This window comes from Salmo salar, chromosome ssa04 (assembly GCF_905237065.1).
Source record: "Salmo salar chromosome ssa04, Ssal_v3.1, whole genome shotgun sequence".
NCBI lineage: Eukaryota > Metazoa > Chordata > Actinopteri > Salmoniformes > Salmonidae > Salmo > Salmo salar.
In genome coordinates this window covers 81339986-81364341 of record NC_059445.1, presented here as the reverse complement: position 1 = coordinate 81364341, position 24356 = coordinate 81339986, and the positions used below count along the sequence as shown (strand labels likewise).

The following is a 24356-nucleotide window of genomic DNA, read 5'->3' as shown; positions in this document are numbered from 1 at the left end:
GTAGAAGCTGTTCAGGGTCCTGTTGGTTCCAGATTTGGTGCATTGGTACCTACTGTGAGGTAGCAACAAGAACAGTCTATAACTTGGGTGGCTGGAGTCTTTGAAAATGTTTAGGGCTTTCCTCTGACACCGCCTGGTATTGAGGTCCTGGATGGCAGGGTGCTCGGCCCCAGTGATGTACTGGGCCATACGCACTACCCTCTGCAGCACCTTGCGGTCGGATGCCAAGCAGTTGCCATACCAAGCATTGTTGCAGCAAGTCAAGATGCTCTCAATGGTGCAGCTGTAGAACTTTTTGAGGATCTGAGATCCCATGCCAAAAATGTTCATCCTCCTAAGGAGGAAGAGACGTTGTCATGCCTTTTTCACGACTGTGTTGGTGTGTGTGGACCATGTTAATTCCTTAGTGATGTGGACACTGAGGAACTTGAAGCTCTCGATCCGCTCCACTACAGCCCTGCCGATGTGGATGGGGGTGTGCAATCAGCTCCTTTGTCTTGCCGACACTATGGGAGAGGTTGTTTTCCTGCCACCACACTGCCAGGTCACTGACCTCGTCCCTATAGGCCGTCTCATCGTAGTCAGTGATCAGGCCTACCACTGTTGTGTCGTCAGCCAACTTAATGATGGTATTGGAGTCGTACGCGGCCAGGCAGTTGTGGGTGAACAGGGAGTACAGGAGGGGACTAAGCACATATCCATGAGGGGCCAGCATAGCGGATGTGTTGTTGCCTACCCTCACCACCTGGGGGTGGCCTGTCAGGATGTCCAGGATCCAGATGCAAAATGAGATGTTTAGTCCCAGGGTCCTGAGCTTAGTGATGAGCTTGGAGGGCACTATGGTGTTGAACACTGAGCTCTAGTCATTTTATAGCATTCTCACATAGGTCCCTTGTCCAGGTGGGCGAGGGCAGTGTGGAGTGCAATAAAGATTGCGTCATCTGTGGATCTGTTGCGGTGGTATGCAAATTGGAGTGGGTCCAGGGTGTCTGGGATAATGGTGTTGATATGAGCCATGACCAGCCTTTCAAAGCATTTCATGGCTACAGATGTGAGTGGTACGGGGCGACAGTCATTCAGACAGGTTACCTTGACATTCTTGGGCACAAGGACTATGGTGGTCTGCTTGAAACATGTAGGTTTTACAGATTGGGTCAGGGAGAGGTTGAAAATGTCAGTGAAGACACTTGCCAGCTGGTCAGCGCATGCTCTGAGTACGCATCCTGGTAATGAATGTTAACCTGTTTAAAGGTCTTACTTTGGGCCTTCACAACAGGGGCAGGGAAGTCCAGGATAGCCCCCTGGTGTAACCAACCTCCAACAGCCCTCCCTTGAGTGCAGCCCTGTATCCCTCACACTGGCAGCAGGCCTGGAGCCCCTCCCCTTAATCCAATGCCACCACTCACACTGATGGAAGTCCCATGACCTCAGAAAGCCACTGGTTGGTTGTGTGTCTATTTTTAAAAAGGGGTTAGCCCAGGCGTGGGGAGTTTTGAAAGAGATTAGTAGGAGGTAATCGTACCACTGTACCCTCAGGGCAGTGGGAGTCTGCGTGTCATCAGGTTCTCATGGGGCCACCCTCTCTCTCGTTCTTTCTCCCTGTCTCCGTCCCAACAGATGGGAGTGGGAGTTACATGCCTGAGTGTACACACCCACACATTACACTTATATATTGAAGTGCATCCCTCATGCTGATGGATGCTACTTGAGGATAGATGGAAGGAACTGTCTGGAAAAGTGCTCTGGTGCAGTGGGGGAACCGGAGGGTTCTAGATAAGGTACACTCCTCAAAAATAGTTCCAAAAGGGTTCTGTGGTTGTCCCCATAGGAGAACCCTTTTTGGTTCCAACTATAACCAACTTTTTGGTTCCAAGTAGAACCCTCTGTGGAAAGGGTTCTACATGGAACCCAAAAGAGTTCTACCTGGAACCAAAAGAGTTCTACCTGGAACCAAAAGGGTTCTATCTGGAATCAAAAGGGTTCTCCTATGGTGACAGCCGAAGAACCCTTTTTGGTTCTAGATTTTAAAAAAGGTGCTAAGAGTATACCAGCCAAGCCAGCACAAAACATAGAGGCACTACACTACCTACACTCTACAGCAGTGGTATTCAACGTCCGGGCTGCTAAAATAAAATACAAATAAAAAACCTAAGAGTATTGATTATTGTATGGGACAATATACACACGTTTTTGAGAAAGATAATTAGAACAATACAATTTTATTGAGTAAATGTCACGCCCTGACTTTAGAGTTCTTATTTTTTCTCTATGTTTGGTTAGGTCAGGGTTTGACTCGGGTGGGAATATCTATGTTTTCTATTTCTTTGTTTTGAGCCGAGTGTGGTTCCCAATCAGAGGCAGCTGTCTATCGTTGTCTCTGATTGGGAATCATACTTAGGCAGCCTGTTTTCCACCTGAGTTTTGTGGGAGGTTATTTTCTGTTTAGCTTATGTGCCTGACGGAACTGTGCGTTTTCGTTTTTCCCCTTTTGTTATTTTGTTTGAGTGTTTCTTGAAAATAAATATCATGAACACTTACCACGCTGCGCTTTGGTCCACTTCTTCTTCAATTAGAAACGACGAGTGTTACAGTAAATGTATTTATTGGTTTCTTTTCATTATGATAAGAGATGAAAATACAATGAATTTAACGTTACTTGTTGATGTGAAAATCTACATTTACCGGTTTTAAAGTTGTGTTATTAGATTTGGGGTGGGGTCGTGAGAAATTATTGTGGACAAAATAGGGTCCCCAGAAATTCTGCCGAAAAAAAGTGGAATACCAATGCTCTACAGGAACAGACTAGAGAGAGAAAGACCTGAGTATGTGGTTCATGTCGCACTATACAGATGTAGGATCCTAATTTGAGCCTGTTTGCTACAGCAGGAAAATAATCCTGCAGCAAAAGGACGTGAATTTTGTGGATTATATATATTTTTTAATATTTCACAGTGGCAGAATGCCCTGCTATTTTCGTGCACCATCCTCTCTCAACTGTTAGGGCTAGGCTAGTGAGGTATCACAATGCCCCACCATGTTCCATCCTGTGACATCCTTGTTAGCCAAGCTGCCTGTCAGATGTAAATCAATGTTGTGAACCAAGCAAAGGTGTAGTGGTGCATGGAGAAGTGGGTATACTCTAATTTTGTCAAATAAATTTGAACGGCCAAGGAAAGGAGCCCTGTGTGAAATATTCTATGAGAAACAATGACAAACTCAATGAGGCAATTATTTTATAAAGACTTTGTCATATGCATTCTGCTGTTCTATTGGTTCTTTCAACTTTCTTTGTCTAGCAGCCAAAGGCATTATCCTAGTCATATTAGCAACCCATGATAGTTGTTGCATCTTTAGATCTCCTCTCTCTACATTTCTAATGGATATTTCCAACTGTGACCATGAAACCGCTTGCATGTGCGCTGTGTATTTTAGAATTATGTTTTCCTGCAATTTGCATTTTGGAACATGGGGCACCGTTCTAGGTCTACCGCCGTGTGTACATCGCTGCGCTGAAAATGTGAAGAAATAATAGTTCATCAACATTTTAAGCGAAACATTCTGATCTGATCCATCAGCCTTATAATTGATACGCCGTATACCTCCACTGCACTACGTTGATACGGATCCTTGGGATTAAAAAGTGAGTGTACGAGGGTGTGTGTGTGTGTGTGTGTGTGTGTGTGTGTGTGTGTGTGTGTGTGTGTGTGTGTGTGTGTGTGTGTGTGTGTCCCACATCGGCCTCCACAGCCACATGAAGTGGCACGAGCGCCAAAAGCACTTAACCATCCCTTTCCAATATTCACAAAACAAGCATCGTCCTCATAGTCTTCGATGGACAGTCAAGATGGTGTGTGTGTGTGGTGTGTGTGTGTGTGTGTGTGTGTGTGTGTGTGTGTGTGTGTGTGTGTGTGTGTGTGTGTGTGTGTGTGTGTGTGTGTGTGTGTGTGTGTGTGTGTCCTCCCAGCCTGGTAAATCCAATTAAGAAAGAAAGGAGCAATGTAAAGAGCAGAAGAAAAAAATGTCAATGAGCTACAGCCATGAGAGCTGACAGGTACAGCGTGTTTGTGTGTGTGTGTGTGTGTGTGTCCCACATCGGCCTCCACAGCCACATGAAGTGGCACGAGCGCCAAAAGCACTTAACCATCCCTTTCCAATATTCACAAAACAAGCATCGTCCTCATAGTCTTCGATGGACAGTCAAGATGGTGTGTGTGGTGTGGTGTGTGTGTGTGTGTGTGTGTGTGTGGTGTGTGTGTGTGTGTGTGTGTGTGTGTGTGTGTGTGTGTGTGTGTGTGTGTGTGTGTGTGTGTGTGTCCTCCCAGCCTGGTAAATCCAATTAAGAAAGAAAGGAGCAATGTAAAGAGCAGAAGAGAAAAATGTCAATGAGCTACAGCCATGAGAGCTGACAGGTACAGCGTGTTTGTGTGTGTGTGTGTGTGTGTCCCACATCGGCCTCCACAGCCACATGAAGTGGCACGAGCGCCAAAAGCACTTAACCATCCCTTTCCAATATTCACAAAACAAGCATCGTCCTCATAGTCTTCGATGGACAGTCAAGATGGTGTGTGTGTGTGTGTGTGTGTGTGTGTGTGTGTGTGTGTGTGTGTGTGTGTGTGTGTGTGTGTGTGTGTGTGTAGGTGTGTGTGAGAGACCATAGGGCTTGTCTAGCAACCCTTAGTTGAGAAAATGTAGAGCTGCATCTTTAAAGGAGCCAAGCTATCTAGAGCATGTTTTGGTTAGCCTAGCGTCTATCACAATCAGCAAGCTATCTAGAGCATGTTTTGGTTAGCCTAGCGTCTATCACAATCAGCAAGCTATCCAGAGCATGTTTTGGTTAGCCTAGCGTCTATCACAATCAGCAAGCTATCTAGAGCATGTTTTGGTCAGCCTAGCGTCTAACACAATCAGCAAGCTATCTAGAGCATGTTTTGGTCAGCCTAGCGTCTATCACAATCAGCAAGCTATCTAGAGCATGTTTTGGTCAGCCTAGCGTCCATCACAACCACATGTAGTTAAACATGGTGTGATGTTCACATCCTCGGACTGGCCTTAATTGTTCAATAAACTCAAGGTTATTAGTTGCAATTGCCCACTAATTAGTTACATTAGGTCCAGGTGTGTCACACAATTACAAGTTATTCCTTCTTACCTACAATGTAGACGAGACAGCCACAAGATATGTTTCACATGGCTGTGTCTTAACGAGAAATGGTTCGTTAGCTTTGATTTGTGGCTTTGGTGTTCTGTTTTAATATGGTTCATTCAATTTCAAGTGTGGCTAATTGTACAGAAGGTACAATTTACTGAAACTGATCTTTCAGAACATTTACCACACCTAACGAGTAAAGCAGTACTTACATACCTACAGCTAATCGGAATTCCACAGGTTGTTTTCATAGCACAAACAACGGTCTGTTTCAGAGCTATTATCTTGCTGGAGGCTGTTTATGAATAACATGATGTTAATCAACCATGTAGACTTACCAGGAGAATAACATGTAAGGCCTAAACAAGACCTCGGGTCCTATTCTTTGTCTTGGGAAAAGTCAGTGTCATAGGGAGACTATATGATGAGCTAGTCATTATGGGGACGGCCTGTAATGCCCATGACCCTATTATAAGACATTATAGAGGCTCATTACAAAGACTCATACATGCTTGTAACAAGTTATAAAGCATTACACTTCAAGCCTTTAAGTGTTTCGAAAGTATTTAGCACAGCCCCCTCCTATAAATCATCTCTCTCTTCCCTTAATAAATAACGTTTCACTCTGCCAGCTAAAAGAGATCCCAATTTCTATCTTAATAGGTTATCTGATGAGTCAGCCCGTGCTATTTCTAACGGCCAAATAGAAGCAATTAGTTGCTTGATTGATTGGTAACTCTGCCCCAGGAGTAACTCTGAACTAGAGGTTTATAGGGACTACTCAGGGCCCTAATGACGATTAAAGACAGCCAATAAATAAAACTGTTGCCGGCCAAAATGACAAGGAGAAAAATAAATCCTATTGCAAAATAACGTTTTTTTATTCATTGATGGAAATACCAGTCGATGGAAATACATTTGACCATCATGCTTATAGATTCACTTGCATAAGTGGATTTAAATTTGCCTGTGCTTATTTTCGTTAGTCATCATGTATCTTATTTATCCAACATAAATATCACACGCACACAGCATACAGAGCCTATTTTGAGCTGGATTTCACTTGCAGTCCCTCAGCTGGTTGTTGCTGGAGTAAAACATGTGCTTTCATCAGCCCATTCATTCCGTAACAATTCTAATTGCAACCGCGTGCTAAAAACAGTTTTGATTCACAATTAAAAAGCGCTACTATTTTTATTTCTCAACTTGTAATTGAAGCCTGCCTCCCATTCACCATTCAAGTGCAGGCAACAGACTATCAGTGCGCCACCAACCACTTTACAACGTGAGCTGGAAAACGTAAGGCAAACGTAAGCATTTTGAAAACATACAGTTTATTCGGAAAGTATTCAGAGCCCCTTGACTTCCACATTTTGTTACGTTACAGCCTTGTTCTAAAATTGATTAAATAGTTTTTTCCCTCATCAATCTACACACAATACCCCATAATGACAGAGCAAAAACTGTTCTTTTTACATTTTAGCAAATGTATAAATAAAATAAACAGAAATATAACATTTACATACGTATTCAGACCCTTTACTCAGTACTTTGTTGAAGCACCTTTGGCAGCGATTACAGCCTTGAGTCTTCTTGGCTATAACGCAACAAGCTTGGCACACCTGTATTTGGGGAGTTTCTCCCATTCTTCTCTGCAGATCTTTTCAAGCTCTGTCAGGTTGGATGGGGAGCATCACTGCACAGCTATTTTCAGGTCTCTTCAGAGATGTTCGATCGGGTTCAAGTCCGGGCTCTGGCTGGGCCACTCAAGGACATTCAGAGACTTGTCTCGAAGCCACTCCTGTGTTGTCTTGGCTGTGGGCTTTGGGTCGTTGTCCTGTTGGAAGGTGAACGTTCACCCCAGTCTGAGGTCCTGAGCCCTCTGGACCAGCTTTTCATCAAGGATCTTTCTGTACTTTGCTTTGTTCATCTTTCCCTTGATCCTGACTAGTCTACCAGTTCCTGCCGCTGAAAAACATCCCCACAGTATGATGCTGCCACCACCAAGCTTCACCGTAGAGATGGTGCCAGGTTTCCTCCAGATGTGACACTTTGGCATTCCGGTAGCTCTAGGAAGAGTCTTGTTGGTTACAAACTTCTTCCATTTAAGAATGATGGAGACTACTGTGTTTTTGGGGACCTTCAATGCTGCAGACATTTTTTGGTACCGTTCCCCAGATCTGTGCCTCGATACAATCCTGTCTCGGAGCTCTACGGACAATTCCTTCGACCTCATGGCTAGGTTTTTGCTCTGACATGCACTGTCAACTGTGGGACATTATATAGACAGGTGTGTGCCTTTCCAAATTATGATCATTCAATTGAATTCACCACAGGTGGACTCCATTCAAGGTGTAGAAACATCTCAATGATGATCAATGGAAACAGATAGCATCTGAGCTCAATTTTAGGTCTCAAAGGGTCAAAATACTAATGTAAATAAGGTATTCTAAAAACCTGTTTTCACTTTGTTATTATGGGGTATTGTGATGTCATTATGGGCTATTGTGATGTCATTATGGGTATTGTGATGTCATTATGGGGTATTGTGGTGTAGATTGATGAGGATTTTTAAAAATGTTTTAACCATTTTAGTATAATGCTGTAACGTAACAAAATGTGGAAAAAATCAAGGGGTCTGAATACTTTCCGAATGCACTGTACTTAATTGTTTGAAATCTGAATGTTTTATTTCATATTATGAGGCATGTCTTGCCTTGCTTAAAAGTAGCCTACATGTAAAATCCGAGCATGGAAACGTGGAGCCAATTCATTTATAAAGATTTCATAAGCGGTGCGTGAGTTTTTGGATGCTTACAATTGTTCCTGCGTGCCAGTTATGATTTTCATATGCGTATTTTCTGTTTCATTTCAATAATAAAGTGTTCGTTTGCCAAAGTAATTGTCACGTGGTTAATCATAAAAATCTCAATTCAAATGATAAAATTCTAAAAGTTAAAAGTCAACTACTACTGAGATCACCAGCCTCTGCCATATGGACACATTGATACACCGTGATCCAGTGGTAGGCCTATAACTTCCATTGCTCTTTCACACCGATGATTGGTGACTATCAAGAGGGGAGATTGTTGGAAAGATTTTTCAAATAGCTTACTGTGAGGAACTATAGTTTTACTATATTATCATTCGCAATTGGACGTTAAAAAACCCACATTCCTACATTTGTGCGCAGCAGGCCAAGTACTTCTAACCGTACTCAGACGCGCGCTCTCCCTCAACATTATCAGGGCAGAAAAACCAGACACTTGCTCATTGCTCACGTACAGCCCTTCAAACAAGACAATGAAAACACTTACTTAGCAAACCAAAACGTCTTTATCACAAGTGCAGCAGGTTGTGAACTCTGCAAACAACGTTTCCACTCCGAGAATGAGAACGGTAAATGACTGTAATTAAAACATGCATTGACAAAAATGTATGTAACTAAATGACGGGGATTAATGGTATATTTACTACTGATGACATATGTAATGGGGAATTGATAAAACATTAAATAAAAGGACAAACAATTCACACAATGAAACAATGAAAGCGCTTGAATTTGCGGGAGACAGCTGTGCCATTCTAGAGAGAGACTGGCCTATATCTTCGCCCCTTCACCTTCTTGTCTCATCATTTTTAATTATACTCCAGACACATTATCTTCACATATATTTGAGATGTTTTTCACTGACAGCCGCAGGTCAATAATCAGCTAGGCCAAAATATTTCACCATAAAACACGACTTAGCCAATGAGGAATCGAGGATCATTAGCTTCTTTGGAAAAATTCTGTTGCTGTGGACTGTTTTATATCCCAAGGTCGTAGGCCTTTTGCCACAAGCGCAATTTGGGCAGCGCCATTATGGAAAAAGGCCACGACCTTGGGATATAAAACAGTCAGTCGACAGCAACAGAATATTTCCAAAGAAGCTGATGATCCACAGAGGAATCGAGGATAAGTCGTGCTTTCTGGTGAAATATTTGGAATGATTTTATTTCTATTTAGACAGGAGTAATTATATAATTTTGGCACATTTATTTTCATTTACTTCCCTATTGGACCCACCCCTATGCCATTTCTCTCCTGTTCTATTGGTTTCCCTATTGGACCCACCCCTATGCCATTTCTCTCCTGTTCTATTGGTTTTCCTATTGGACCCACCGCTCTGCAAATCGACTTTCTTTCGTAGTCCAGAAGCCTAAGGCACCATCCCAGTCATATTAGCAACCCATCCTAGTTGTTGCATCTTTAGATTCCCCATCTTTCTAAGTTTCTAACGTCACATATGGAACTGCTATCAGGTGTGCTGTTTAGAATGGTGTTGTCCCAGGTGTGCTGTTTAGAATGGTGTTGTCCCAGGTGTGCTGTTCAGAATGGTGTTGTCCCAGGTGTGCTGTTCAGAATGGTGTTTTTCCCTGGTGTGCTGTTCAGAATGGTGTTGTCCCAGGTGTGCTGTTTAGAATGGTGTTTTCCCAGGTGTGCTGTTCAGAATGGTGTTGTCCCAGGTGTGCTGTTTAGAATGGTGTTGTCCCAGGTGTGCTGTTCAGAATGGTGTTGTCCCAGGTGTGCTGTTTAGAATGGTGTTTTTCCCTGGTGTGCTGTTCAGAATGGTGTTTTTCCCTGGTGTGCTGTTCAGAATGGTGTTTTTCCCTGGTGTGCTGTTCAGAATGGTGTTTGTCCCTGGTGTGCTGTTCAGAATGGTGTTTTTCCCAGGTGTGCTGTTCAGAATGGTGTTTTTCCCTGGTGTGCTGTTTAGAATGGTGTTTTCCTGAGAATTTTGGCAAATGTTTGAAAATTACGTTTTATTGGCTACTTCATTACATGAGTTGCATGTTCTGTTAAGATGCATCACCGTGGGTAGATGACCTAATGGGTCAGGCACACAATGTTTATGGGTCTGGCAAATTTCTTAAATGGCTGGTAAATTAAAATCTTCCTGCTCACATTGTCCGGTGCCACATTTTCCAAATGGAAACCCTGAAACACACACACACACACACACACACACACACACACACACACACACACACACACACACCTCCTCCACGTGCAGCCTTGCCTAAACAACCAACCCAAAAACAATTAAGCATGCTCTGAAAATCTGCCAACAACAAAACAACACCATGTGTTCAACAATGCTTTGCATCCACACCACAAACTAGCACTACACACCTGATTCCACTAAAGGTTTGATGATGAGTTGATTAGTGGAATCAGGTGTGTAGTGGTGCTAGGGTAAAGAAAAACTAAATGTGCACCCATTTGGGTCCCCAGGACCAGGATTAATAAACACTGGACTAGAGAGTCCAGTCTCGTCCATACACTTCTCCCAAGATCTATGACATCAAGGCTTTTAATGGTAAGCCAGGGATCACTCGCTACCATAAAACTGAAGACAGTTGGTTATAAACACTTATAGAAAAGCCTTCCCTCTGTGTTTGTGCCATGATGAAAACTCCAATGGGTCACAGTGACAGACAGTCCAGTGACAGACTGTCCAGTGACAGACACAATCCAGTGACAGATACAATCCAGTGCCAGACACTCCAGTGACAGACACAATCCAGTGACAGACACACTCCAGTGACAGACACACTCCAGTGACAGATACAATCCAGTGACAGACACAATCCAGTGACAGATACAATCCAGTGACAGACACTCCAGTGACAGACACAATCCAGTGACAGACACAATCCAGTGACAGATACAATCCAGTGACAGACACAATCCAGTGACAGACACAATCCAGTGACAGACACAATCCAGTGACAGATACAATCCAGTGACAGATACAATCCAGTGACAGACACTCCAGTGACAGACACAATCCAGTGACAGACACAATCCAGTGACAGATACAATCCAGTGACAGATACACTCCAGTGACAGACACATCCAGTGACAGACACAATCCAGTGACAGATACAATCCAGTGACAGACACAATCCAGTGACAGACACAATCCAGTGACAGATACAATCCAGTGACAGACACAATCCAGTGACAGATACAATCCAGTGACAGACACTCCAGTGACAGACACAATCCAGTGACAGACACACTCCAGTGACAGACACACTCCAGTGACAGACACACTCCAGTGACAGACACAATCCAGTGACAGACACTCCCCAGTGACAGACACTCCCCAGTGACAGACACTCCAGTGACAGACACTCCAGTGACAGACACTCCAGTGACAGACACATTCCAGTGACAGACACAATCCAGTGAAACATGAAGGAGGAGACTCACGATAGGATTCATTCTTGGTGCTTAGTGAATGTTCATGCATTAGAAATAAGCATCAGAAGAACGCTCAGTGAAAGCCTCATGCTTCACTTGTGGGTCTTTTAAGTGGCATGCTTCAGAAGGACACTGTGGGTCTTTTAAGTGGCATGCTTCAGAAGGACACTGTGGGTCTTTAAGTGGCATGCTTCAGAAGGACACTGTGGGTCTTTAAGTGGCATGCTTCAGAAGGACACTGTGGGTCTTTAAGTGGCATGCTTCAGAAGGACACTGTGGGTCTTTAAGTGGCATGCTTCAGAAGGACACTGTGGGTCTTTAAGTGGCATGCTTCAGAAGGACACTGTGGGTCTTTAAGTGGCATGCTTCAGAAGTGTAGATAGCATTTGATTACTGCTACACTGCTATTTGGATTGTTAATCAGATTCGTCACGCCGTTCTTGACTTTGTGTCTTTTTTTCCCCTTACATTTTAATTGTTTCACATTTTACTGCATTGTTAGGAGCTAGTAACTTTGCTTCCTGCTATAAAACCTGCTAAACTGTGTACTCAACCAATAAACTTTGATGTGTGTATGTACAGCAGTTCCCTCCAGTCCCAATCACAATGCTCTTCTCCACCTATCACTGGGCAATCACTATCGGCCGAATTACAAGAAGCAGAACATGCTAATTATGTGAAGCTTTGTTTGACGAATGTCCTGCAAACTTTGACACAAAATGAAGTTATGAGTGTTGGGTTTTTAAATGTGTTATCTTTATCAGTTTAAGTGGTCCAAGGAACTAATCAAAGAGAGCAATCAGTCAAACAAATTGAGATAAATAGTAGTGTTCTCCACATCTAGGTTTCTACTCTCTAAACTGGTCTGCCTGTCTACCTGTCTGCCTGCCTGTCTGCCTCCCTGTCTGCCTGTCTACCTGCCTGTCTGCCTGTCTGCATCCCTGTCTGCCTGTCTACTTGTCTGTCTGCCTCCCTACCTGTCTGCCTGCCTGTCTGCCTCCCTGTCTGCCTGTCTACCTACCTGTCTGCCTGTCTACCTGTCTGCCTGCCTATCTACCTACCTGTCTGCCTGTCTGCATCCCTGTCTGCCTGTCTGCATCCCTGTCTGCCTGTCTACTTGTCTGTCTCCCTGTCTGTCTGCCTGTCTGTCTCCCTGTCTGTCTGCTTGTCTACCTGTCCACCTGCCTCACTGTCTGTCTACCTGTCTGCCTCCTTGTCTGCCTGTCTACCTGTCTGCCTCCTTGTCTGACTGTCTACCTGCCTGTATGCCTCCCTGTCTGCCTGTCTATCTGTCTACCTGTCTGTCTGCTTGTCTACCTGTCCACCTGCCTCCCTGTCTGTCTACCTGTCTGCCTCCTTGTCTGCCTGTCTACCTGCCTGTATGCCTCCCTGTCTGCCTGTCTATCTGTCTACCCGTCTACCTGTTTACCTGCCTGCTTCTCTGTCTGCTACCCTGTCTGTCTCCCTGTCTGTCTGTCTACCTGCCTGTCTGCCACCTGTCTACCTGCCTGTCTGTCTACCTGTCTGCCTGTCCACCTGTCTGCCTGTCCACCTGTCTGCCTGTCCACCTGTCTGCCTGTCTACCTGCCTGTCTGCCTCCCTGTCTGCCACCCTGTCTGCCTCCCCGTCTGTCTGTCTACCTAGAGCTTGTTGAGTAATTAATTAGTCTGATCTCTGACACTCCTGCTGTGCTGGGCTGGACTCGCCCTGGCCTGTGTGTTACAGTAGTGTAAATACACACTTCTAAACATAAAGCTAGGAGGATGCACTCACACTCTCTGTGCCTTTAAAAGTGTGTATGCGCACAGGCACACACAGTCGGACTTAATCAAACAAGCAAAGACTATTATTTGTAACTCTTTCTTAACTTTATATTTTGGTCATTTAGCAGATGCTCTTATCCAGAGCGACTTACAGTAGTAGTGAGTGCTAACATTTTTCATACTTTTTTCATACTTAACAATAATTTGTAAATGTACCTTAATTCAATGCAAATGAATTTCACGAAAGCCTGAGTATACCGTATATACCGCAACAAAGTTGACATTGTGGGTCATTCACATTGTACGACAGACAGACAAAAACACAAAAAAGATTACTCCCTCAGCTGAGAAGTTGCTCTGTGTTGCTACATAAACACAACTTTGCTTCCAGAAATCCCAGCCAGGCTCAATTCCAGGGAAGGAGGTTGAGGGGACTGGCTGGCTGGCTGGCTGGCTGGCTGGCTGGCTGGCTGGCTGGCTGTCTGGCTGGATGACTGACTGGCTGGATGACTGACTGGCTGGATAGCTGACTGAGTGGCTGACTGGGTGGCTGACTGACTGGGTGGCTGGCTGGCTGGCTGTCTGGCTGGATGACTGACTGGCTGGATAGCTGACTGAGTGGCTGACTGGGTGGCTGACTGACTGGGTGGCTGGCTGGCTGGCTAGCTAGCTGACTGGGTGGCTGACTGGGTTGCTGACTGGCTGGTTGACTGGGTGGCTGGGTGGCTGACTGACTGGGTGTATGTTATTTAAACATCAAATATGATGTATTATATTAACTGTACAACAAGCATACAACATCTCTCACAGGCACTGATGCTGCTATCGTAAAGGGCACCTGGACATACAGTTGAAGTCGGAAGTTTACATACACCTTAGCCAAATACTCAGTTTTTCACAATTCCTGACATTTAATCATAGTACAAATTCCCTGTCTTAGGTCACTTTATTTTAAGAATGTGAAATGTCAGAATAATAGTAGAGAGAATGATTTATTTCAGCTTTTATTTCTTTCATCACATTCTCAGTGGGTCAGATGTTTACATACACTCAATTAGTATTTGGTACCATTGCCTTTACATTTTTTAACTTGGGTCAAACGTTTCGGGTAGCCGTCCACAAGCTTCCCACAATAAGTTGTGTTCATTTTGGCCTATTCCTGACAGAGCTGGTGTAACTGAGTCAGGATTGTAGGATTCCTTGGTCGCACACACTTTTTCAGTTCTGCCCACACATTTTCTATAGGATTGAGGTCAGGGCTTTGTGATGGCCACTCCAATACCTTGACTTTGTTGTCCTTTATCCATTTTTCCACAACTTTGGAAGTATGCTTAGGGTCATTGTCCATTTGGAAAACCTATTTGCAACCAAGCTTTAACTTCCTGACTGATGTCTTGAGATGTTGCTTCAATATATCCACATAATTTTCTGAAGTGCACTAGTCCCTCCTGGAGCAAAGCACCCCCACAACATGATGCTGCCACCCTCGTGCTTTGCGGTTGGGATGGTGTTTTTCGGCCTGCAATACTCCCCCTTTTTCCTCCAAACATAACGATGGTCATTATGGCCAAACAGTTATATTTTTGTTTCATCAGACCAGAGGACATTTCTCCAAAAAGCACGATCTTTGTCCCCATGTGCAGTTGCAAACCGTAGTCTGGCTTTTTTATGGCGGTTTTGGGTCAGTGGCATCTTCCTTGCTGAGTGGCCTTTCAGGTTATGTCCATATAGGACTTGTTTTACTGTGGATATAGATACTTTTGTACCTGTTTCCTCCAGCATCTTCACAAGGTCCTTTGCTGTTGTTCTGGGATTGATTTCCACTTTTCGCACTAAAGTACGTTCATCTCTAGGAGACAGAACGTGTCTCCTTCCTGAGCGGTATGACGGCTGCGTGGTCCCATGGTGTTTATACTTGTGTACTATTGTTTGTACAGATGAACGTGGCACCTTCAGCCGTTTGGAAATTGCTCCCAAGGATGAACCAGACTTGTGGAGGTTTACAATATATTTTCTGAGGTCTTGGCTGATTTCTTTTGATTTCCCCATGATGTCAAGCAAAGAGGCACTGAGTTTGAAGGTAGGCCTTTTAATACATCCACAGGTACACCTCCAATTGACTCAAATAATGTCTATTAGCCTATCAGAAGCTTCTAAAGCCATGACATCATTTTCTGGAATTGTCCAAGCTGTTTAAAGGCACAGTCAACTTAGTGTATGTAAACTTCTGACCCACTGGAATTGTGATACAGTGAATTATAAGTGAAATAATCTGTCTGTAAACAATTGTTGGAAAAATTACTTGTGTCATGCACAAAGTAGATGTCCTAACCGACTTCCCAAAACTATAGTTTGTTCACAAGAAATTTGTGGAGTGGTTGAAAAACAAGTTTTAATGACTCCACCTAAATGTATGTAAACTTCCGACTTCAACTGTATGTTTCTAACTCTGCTTTGCTCGACACCAAACAGTGCCCATTGATATGACTAAATGCATGATGATATCAGTACATCTAACTCCGAACTGTCTGCAATAGATCCTTATTTTAATCTAACGTGACAACCATATTTTTGTAACTACGAGGCAGATGACAAACTCCAGAAAAAAGAGCAGTAAATAGAAGCGTATCATTCAGTCTGTAGATAAGCTAGCAGGTCTGACACAGATAAGGAAACAGAGAAGAGCAGCAACACTGACGCTTCTCAAACTAATCCGCCATCATGGCTGATAGCAACCATGTTCGATGAAGAGAGGAGGGTTTAAAAAAAATCGGAAAAGCTTTCTGTCAATGTTACAAAACCCTGAGGGAAATACCTTCACTTCATACAGCAGCCTTCATGGTCATCCTCCACCACATACTGCAGCCTTCATGGTCATCCTCCACCTCATACTGCAGCCTTCATGGTCATCCTCCACCACATACTGCAGCCTTCCTGGTCATCCTCCACCACATACTGCAGCCTTCATGGTCATCCTCCACCTCCACCTCATACTGCAGCCTTCATGGTCATCCTCCACTTCATACTGCAGCCTTCATGGTCATCCTCCACCTCATATTGCAGCCTTCATGGTCATCCTCCACCACATACTGCATCCTTCATGGTCATCCTCCACCTCATACTGCAGCCTTCATGGTCATCCTCCACCTCCACTCATACTGCAGCCTTCATGGTCATCCTCCACCATCATACTGCAGCCTTCATGGTCATCCTCCACCACATACTGCAGCCTTCATGGTCATCCTCCACCTCCACCTCATACTGCAGCCTTCATGGTCATCCTCCACCACATACTGCAGCCTTCATGGTCATCCTCCACCTCCACCTCATACTGCAGCCTTCATGGTCATCCTCCACCACATACTGCAGCCTTCATGGTCATCCTCCACCACATACTGCAGCCTTCATGGTCATCCTCCACCACATACTGCAGCCTTCATGGTCATCCTCCACCTCCACCTCATACTGCAGCCTTCACGGTCATCCTCCACCACATACTGCAGCCTTCATGGTCATCCTCTCCCTCCACCACATACTGCAGCCTTCATGGTCATCCTCCACCTCATACTGCAGCCTTCATGGTCATCCTCCACCTCCACCTCATACTGCAGCCTTCATGGTCATCCTCCACCACATACTGCAGCCTTCATGGTCATCCTCCACCTCCACCTCATACTGCAGCCTTCATGGTCATCCTCCACCACATACTGCAGCCTTCATGGTCATCCTCCACCACATACTGCAGTCTTCATGGTCATCCTCCACCTCATACTGCAGCCTTCATGGTCATCCTCCACCACATACTGCATCCTTCATGGTCATCCTCCACCTCATACTGCAGCCTTCATGGTCATCCTCCACCTCATACTGCAGCCTTCATGGTCATCCTCCACCACATACTGCAGCCTTCATGGTCATCCTCCACCTCATATTGCAGCCTTCATGGTCATCCTCCACCTCCACCACATACTTCAGCCTTCCTGGTCATCCTCCACCTCCACCTCATACTGCAGCCTTCATGGTCATCCTCCACCTCATACTGCAGCCTTCATGGTCATCCTCCACCACACTGCAGCCTTCATGGTCATCCTCCACCTCCACCACATACTTCAGCCTTCCTGGTCATCCTCCACCTCCACCTCATACTGCAGCCTTCATGGTCATCCCCCACCTCATACTGCAGCCTTCATGGTCATCCTCCACCTCCACCTCATACTACAGCCTTCATGGTCATCCTCCACCACATACTGCAGCCTTCATGGTCATCCTCCACCACATACTGCAGTCTTCAAGGTCATCCTCCACCTCATACTGCAGCCTTCATGGTCATCCTCCACCTCATACTGCAGCCTTCATGGTCATCCTCCACCTCATACTGCAGCCTTCATGGTCATCCTCCACCACATACTGCAGCCTTCATGGTCATCCTCCACCTCATATTGCAGCCTTCATGGTCATCCTCCACCACATACTGCAGCCTTCATGGTCATCCTCCACCTCATATTGCAGCCTTCATGGTCATCCTCCACCTCCACCACATACTTCAGCCTTCCTGGTCATCCTCCACCTCCACCTCATACTGCAGCCTTCATGGTCATCCTCCACCTCATACTGCAGCCTTCATGGTCATCCTCCACCACACTGCAGCCTTCATGGTCATCCTCCACCACATACTGCAGCCTTCGTCTCCTGGAGATTAATGTATTTTGGTGCGAAAAGTGCAAATCAATCCCAGAACAACAGCAAAGGACCTTGTGAAGATGCTGGAGGAAACGGGTACAAAAGTATCTGTATCCACAGTAAAACGAGACCTATATCGACATAACCTGAAAGGCCGCTCAGCAAGGAAGAAGCCACTGCTCCAAAACCGCCATACAAAAGCCAGACTACGGTTTGCAACTGCACATGGGGACAAAGATCGTACTTTTTGGAGAAATGTCCTCTGGTCTGATGAAACAAAAATAGAACTGTTTGGCCATAATAACCATCGTTATGTTTGGAGGAAAAAGGGGGAGGCTTGCAAGCGAAGAACACCATGCCAACCGTGAAGCACGGGGGTGGCAGCATCATGTTGTGGGGATGCTTTTCTGCAGGAGGGACTGGTGCACTTCACAAAATAGATGGCATTATGAGGACAGAAAATTATGTGGATATATTACAATGCAAGATCTCAAGACATCAGTCAGGAAGTTAAAGCTTGGTCGCAAATGGGTCTTCCAAATGGACAATGACCCCAAGCATACTTCCAAAGTTGTGGAAAAATGGCTTAAGGACAACAAAGTCAAGGTATTGGAGTGGCCATCACAAAGCCCTGACCTCAATCCTATAGAAAATGTGTGGGCAGAACTGGAAAAGCGTGTGCGAGCAAGGAGGCCTACAAACCTGACTCAGTTACACCAGCTCTGTCGGGAGGAATGGGCCACAATTCACCCAACTTATTGTGGGAAGCTTGTGGAAGGCTACCCGAAACGTTTGACCCAAGTTAAACAATTTAAAGGCAATGGTTCCAAATACTAATTGAGTGTATGTAAACTTCTGACCCACTGGGAATGTGATGAAAGAAATAAAAGCTGAAATAAATCATTCTCTCTACTATTATTTTGACATTTCACATTCTTAAAATAAAGTGGTGATCCCAACTGATCTAAGACAGGGAATTTTTACTAGGATTAAATGTCAGGAATTGTGAAAAACTGAGTTTAAATGTATTTGGCTAAGGTGTATGTTAACTTCCGACTTCAACTGCATCCGCAGGGACTGCGGGTTATGAGTCAACCCGCGCATCACTAATCTGCACAGTCAGCAGTACAGGAAGTAAATATAGAAAGGGAACAACAGTACTCCTGACGCATTGTTTGGCAAACAGTCAGTCACAAAAACAACTTCCTGAAATACACACCACCAATGAACACACACTGTTCATTTTGAAATGAGGATCTCAAAGTGGCTAATACTGAGCTACCAATACAGGGGAGAGAGAGAGAGAGGTATACATTTTAAATGGCATGCAAATTACAGGGCGCTTTTGAGATTTGAATAAGACGAGCTTACAAGCTGACTGTTATGTGCGTACCGTTGTTGTTAACCCACCACTGAACCTGCATTGCTGCTGTCTACACATCACATCACCCACACACGGATGACAGCCATTGTAATGAGCTATATCACATACTGCTCTCCCTACAGCTCAATAATAGGACTATACTGGTAATATGGTTTAATAAGCAACAGCACAGTAGTTAGACTTTTTATGTGGTGTGTTGTGGTGGTGTGGTGTGTTGTGGTGGTGTGTTGTGTTGTGGTGGTGTGTTGTGTTGTGGTGGTGTGTTGTGTTGTGGTGGTGTGTTGTGGTGGTGTGGTGTGTTGTGGTGGTGTGTTGTGGTGGTGTGTTGTGGTGGTGTGTTGTGTTGTTGTGTTGTGGTGTGTTGTGGTGTGTTGTGGTGTGTTGTGGTGTGGTGGTGTTGTGTGGTGTGTTGTGTTGTGGTGTGTTGTGGTGGTGTTGTGTGGTGTGTTGTGGTGGTGTGTTGTGTTGTGGTGTGTTGTGGTGTTGTGTGTTGTTGTGTTGTGGTGTGTTGTGGTGTGTTGTGGTGGTGTGTTGTGGTGTGGTGTGTTGTTGTGTGGTGGTGTTGTGTGGTGTGTTGTGGTGGTGTGTTGTGTTGTGGTGTGTTGTGGTGTTGTGTGGTGTGTTGTGGTGTGGTGTTGTGTGGTGTGTGGTGGTGTTGTGTGGTGTGTTGTGGTGTGGTGTGTTTTGTGTTGTGGTGTGTTGTGATGTGTTGTTGTGTGGTGGTGTGTGGTTTTGTGGTGTTGTGTGGTGTTGTGGTGTGGTGTGGTGTGTTGTGGTGTTGTGTGGTGTGGTGTGTTGTGTGGTGTGTTGTGTGGTGGTGTTGTGTGGTGTGGTGTGTTGTTGTGTGTTGTGTGGTGTGGTGTGTTGTGTGGTGTGTTGTGTGGTGGTGTTGTGTGGTGTGGTGTAGTGGTGTGTTGTGGTGGTGTGGTGTGTTGTGTTGTGTTGTGGTGGTGTGGTGTGTTGTGTGGTGTGTTGTGTGGTGTGTTGTGTGGTGTGTGTGTTGTGGTGTGTTGTGGTGTGTTGTGGTGTGTTGTGTTGTGGTGGTGTGTTGTGGTGGTGTGGTGTGTTGTGGTGGTGTGGTGTGTTGTGTGTTGTGTGGTGTGTTGTGTGGTGTGGTGGGGTGTGTGGTGTGTTGTGGTGGTGTGTTGTGTTGTGGTGGTGTGGTGTGTTGTGTGTTGTGTGGTGTGGTGTGTGGTGGTGTGTGGTGTGTTGTGTGGTGTGTTGTGTTGTGTGGTGTGGTGTGTTGTGGTGTGTGGTGTGTGGTGTGTGGTGTGTTGTGGTGTGGTGTGTGGTGGTGTGTGGTGTGTTGTGTTGTGGTGGTGTGTTGTGTGGTGTGTTGTGTGGTGTGTTGTGGTGTGTGGTGGTGTGTGGTGTGTTGCGCTTTATAAATGCTTTATCATTTATAAGCATTTGTTATGATGAATGAATATTGAAAATAATGTCTATGGGGACAGGGGTTTGACTAGGTGTTAAAGGCTACAGCTACGACAGGAAGGGACCTTTTCATAGCAGGTTAGGAAAATAAGGTTAAGGTTAGGAAAATGGTTAGTGTCAGCTAAAATGCTCTCTGAATCTGCGACGAAAAGTAACTTCCAGCCATAGCTGCAGTGTTGCCATGTTTGTGGTTTTCCTGCTAATTGGGCTACTTTGAAAAGGATGTCACGGGTAAATATGTATTGGTCGCTGGTTGTGGGTTTTTGGGCTATTTCTAAGTCGCACCCCGGCCGCCATGGCATTTCAATTAAAATATATATACGTCACTGTGACCTGCTGCTGATTGTCAGGCAGTGAGGCAGTCTATTACCGAGTGAGTGGTGGGGAGGACCGGAGGGGTGTGTGTGTGTGTGTGTGTGTGTGTGTGTGTGTGTGTGTGTGTGTGTGTGTGTGTGTGTGTGTGTGTGTGTGTGTGTGTGTGTGTGTTGAAAGAGCGTGAGGAGAAGGAACTTTTGCCCATTTGCAGGTAGGCTATTTAGATTGTCATTATGGAGACACCGGTTCCCAAACCTTTTTCCGTATAACATATTAATATGTTGGAACTGATGCACATCAAGAAATAATGGAGACAAAGCACTGGAAAAGCACTCTGGGCGCACCAGAGCGAATTACACAAATTAGCTCGGAGGTGGTTTTGACTTTGCTTAAAGAAAATGGTATCAAGAGAAGTGCTTTATGCATGCTCAGTTCTTGGGTCTCGGGGGCTGCCCGAGTATGAATTTGAAATGGAAGTTATGGAACTACCCTCGCTTGGTTCTTTTTAATGGGGGAAAAGTCCTCAATGAAACTGACATTAAATGTGGAGAATGATACATTTGCCTCCGTTGGCCATCAAATACCCTATTCATTTATATGCCATTGAGGCCTTACATTTGATACAATACATATGTTGAAATGACGATATCACTGGAGTCATTGCAAATTAATTTGTGCCACTTGTGTAGCCTACCTGGAGCTGGCAAATAATAAATAGCCTGTAACTTCAGTTTATTGTTGTTGTAGCCTTGTGTTATTATGCAATTATTAATGGACATGTTTAGTTAATTCAATTGGGAGTTATCAAAGCTCTGTCGCAATTACCGATCAGTCGTTGGAACGCAATAGATTGACGGTAACATTTGTCAGATTAGGCTACAGGTAATTAATATTTAATATATTTCATTCTACATCTTGTCTAGGTGACTGTAGACTATCTGAAATGATATGTAGGCCTGTCAGGGGCTATAGACTACCTGCCTTTATCCAAGCAAACCATGACAAAGTTGAATTACAATCATAAATCCAGATTTGAGTCTGTAGCCAATTGAAATGACATGTCAATCTTGCAAATGGGCCATTTATAACGGTTTGTAGTCTTAATATCTGGCACATAATAACAGCACAGTTGCCAGAAAATAGCCTAACATTAGTTTATGCTCTTCCAAGTGTTTCTTGCTCAGAGATTTCGAGATCCTCTGTCCAACTTTCATCACTCAAACTCTCCTGTCGGATTTATCTAGTTATGCACATGCCCAAAGGGGATTTATTTACAATTATAAACCTGGTTTGAGCCCTGAATGCTGCTTGGCTATTAGCCGTGGTATATCAGACTATAGCAATAAGGCATACTGGGGGTTTGTGGTATATGGCCTATATACCCAGTGGCGGTTCTAGACCATTTCAACTGGGGGGGCCAAGCTGGGGCCAGTTGTACTGTTAGAGGGGGCCAGTTACATTAGACGTTATTGTTGTCATATCGTTTTCTTCACTGCATTGCAGGCATTAGCAGGCAAAATACCATGTTCATAATCATCATCGTTGCCACTGTCTAATAACGGATGTAAAAAAAAAGAACGATAGCAAAAATTAGTTATGTTAAAATTATTTCATTCTCCACATTTAGGGGAGTATTAAACCGCCCCTGTATATACCACGGATAACGGCTGTATCCAGGCACATTGTGTTGTGTCATGCTTAAAAACAGCCCTTAGCCGTGGTAAATCGGCCATATACCATACGCCCGTGTGCCTTATTGCTTAATCATACCAGTAAAACGAGTTAAATTGACATCCATTGATGGACAATTGTCTGGCGAGTTTAATGAGGGCGAATTATCTTTTCTCCTGCGACATATTCAAATTCCTTCATTATGTCATCTCACAATAATTATGTTGATGAAAACCGAATTTTGCTCCTAACGTCGTTACAAGTTACTACGATATTCGTTTTTAATTTACTCGATAATGTTATGGGAAAAGGGTTTATTATATAAATACGTCAACTCCTCTTTCGCTGTAAAAAGAAGAAAAAACGTCTAGTTTTAAGGCCTTTTGTTTGGGTTTTGAGTGGTCAATCGGCTAGAAATGTCAGTAAACCCTGGCAACCCTGTTTAGCTGTACCCCATCTAGTCACAACAGAGTCCATCTACGTTGGATCATTATAGGCTAGGCTACTGCACAAAGTGCACATCATACCAGCTACATCACTGTGTGAGCATGGACGCGGACAGACAATGCATTGGGGGAGTATGCTGCTTTAGCATACTGAATAACATTATCTTACCTTGATACGCCAACATTGTGAGAGCGATCTAATAACGGGCGTGTGTATGGCAATGATCACACGTCATAGATCGTAGCATACACATCAATTGCCTCTCAAGGCGCTACTACGGTACATTGTAACAAAGGGCCGGCGTGTTCGTCCGCTATAAACGTTGTTTTGACATTTCAGACAGAGAATAAATGTGTCAAGAACAGACGACAGCATAGGAAACCGGTACAGTGCCCTGCACATGGTATAGGTAGCCTACTGATAATGAATGATGACCCAGGTTCTTTTGTTCCGAATGCTGCAATACACATGTGTCCATACCTAAGCCCGCAAAAGAGTAGGAAAGCTTTGACATGACATTGTGGGTGAAGAAATATGTCCAATGCTATTTCAAAAAGTTTCACTCACCGGAATAGGAAGTCTGCCTGGACCAATGTTTTGGAGAGCCCGCGAGCACTAGATTGATGTCCCGGGTGGAACCGTGGAAAATACTGTTACTGTCACAGCGTTCAATCACTACATTAAACACAGAATAATAATACAACAACTGACAAGTACTCTCTGTCGGACAACCCCTTTTATAAATCCACCCTGAAACACACCCGCATCATTCCATAAACACGCCTCGTCCCTAGCGATCTATAGAGCGTTGAAATGTGTCCCATCGTTCACACCCTCTCTTCCGCAATACACTGTATGTGGTACACATTGGCGACAGCGCTTCCTTCCACTTGCTTTCACTTTAAAGTCCCTCTGTACAAATAGCCTACAGTAGGCTATCCTACACATATTTGTGTTAGAATATGGAGTCAGTCTTTAGAACGGATAGGACCTTTGCTGACCTTGGTACGCGGTTCGCATGTCGACAGTAGCCTACACGCATAGAAATAATACAACGAACTTTTATGATTCGTCAAACATTTCTGTAGGATAGTTGTCATGTTGGGTCCTATGAACCGTCATATTACGGTATGCGGAGTTTATTCGTTCACATTGTATCAGACTTAAACAGCTGTTTCTGTAGGTTTTTGTAGGCTATCAACCATAGAGAAACAGTGTGTGGCCAAATGCTTTCGGAATTGTGGGAAAGAAAGCTCCATTTGC

General features: G+C 44.5%; 1 protein-coding gene across 2 annotated transcripts in view; it reads right to left on the bottom strand.

The window, feature by feature from the left end:
- LOC106603934 (calcium/calmodulin-dependent protein kinase kinase 1) overlaps positions 1-24135 on the bottom strand; it is a 158675-nt gene extending 134540 nt beyond the window's left edge. For both annotated transcript variants that reach the window (XM_014198188.2, XM_014198189.2), the window contains exon 1: positions 23661-24135. The gene's annotated coding sequence lies outside the window, so the exon portion shown is untranslated. The remainder of the gene's footprint in view (positions 1-23660) is intronic.
- Between the last annotated feature and the right edge of the window lie 221 nt (positions 24136-24356).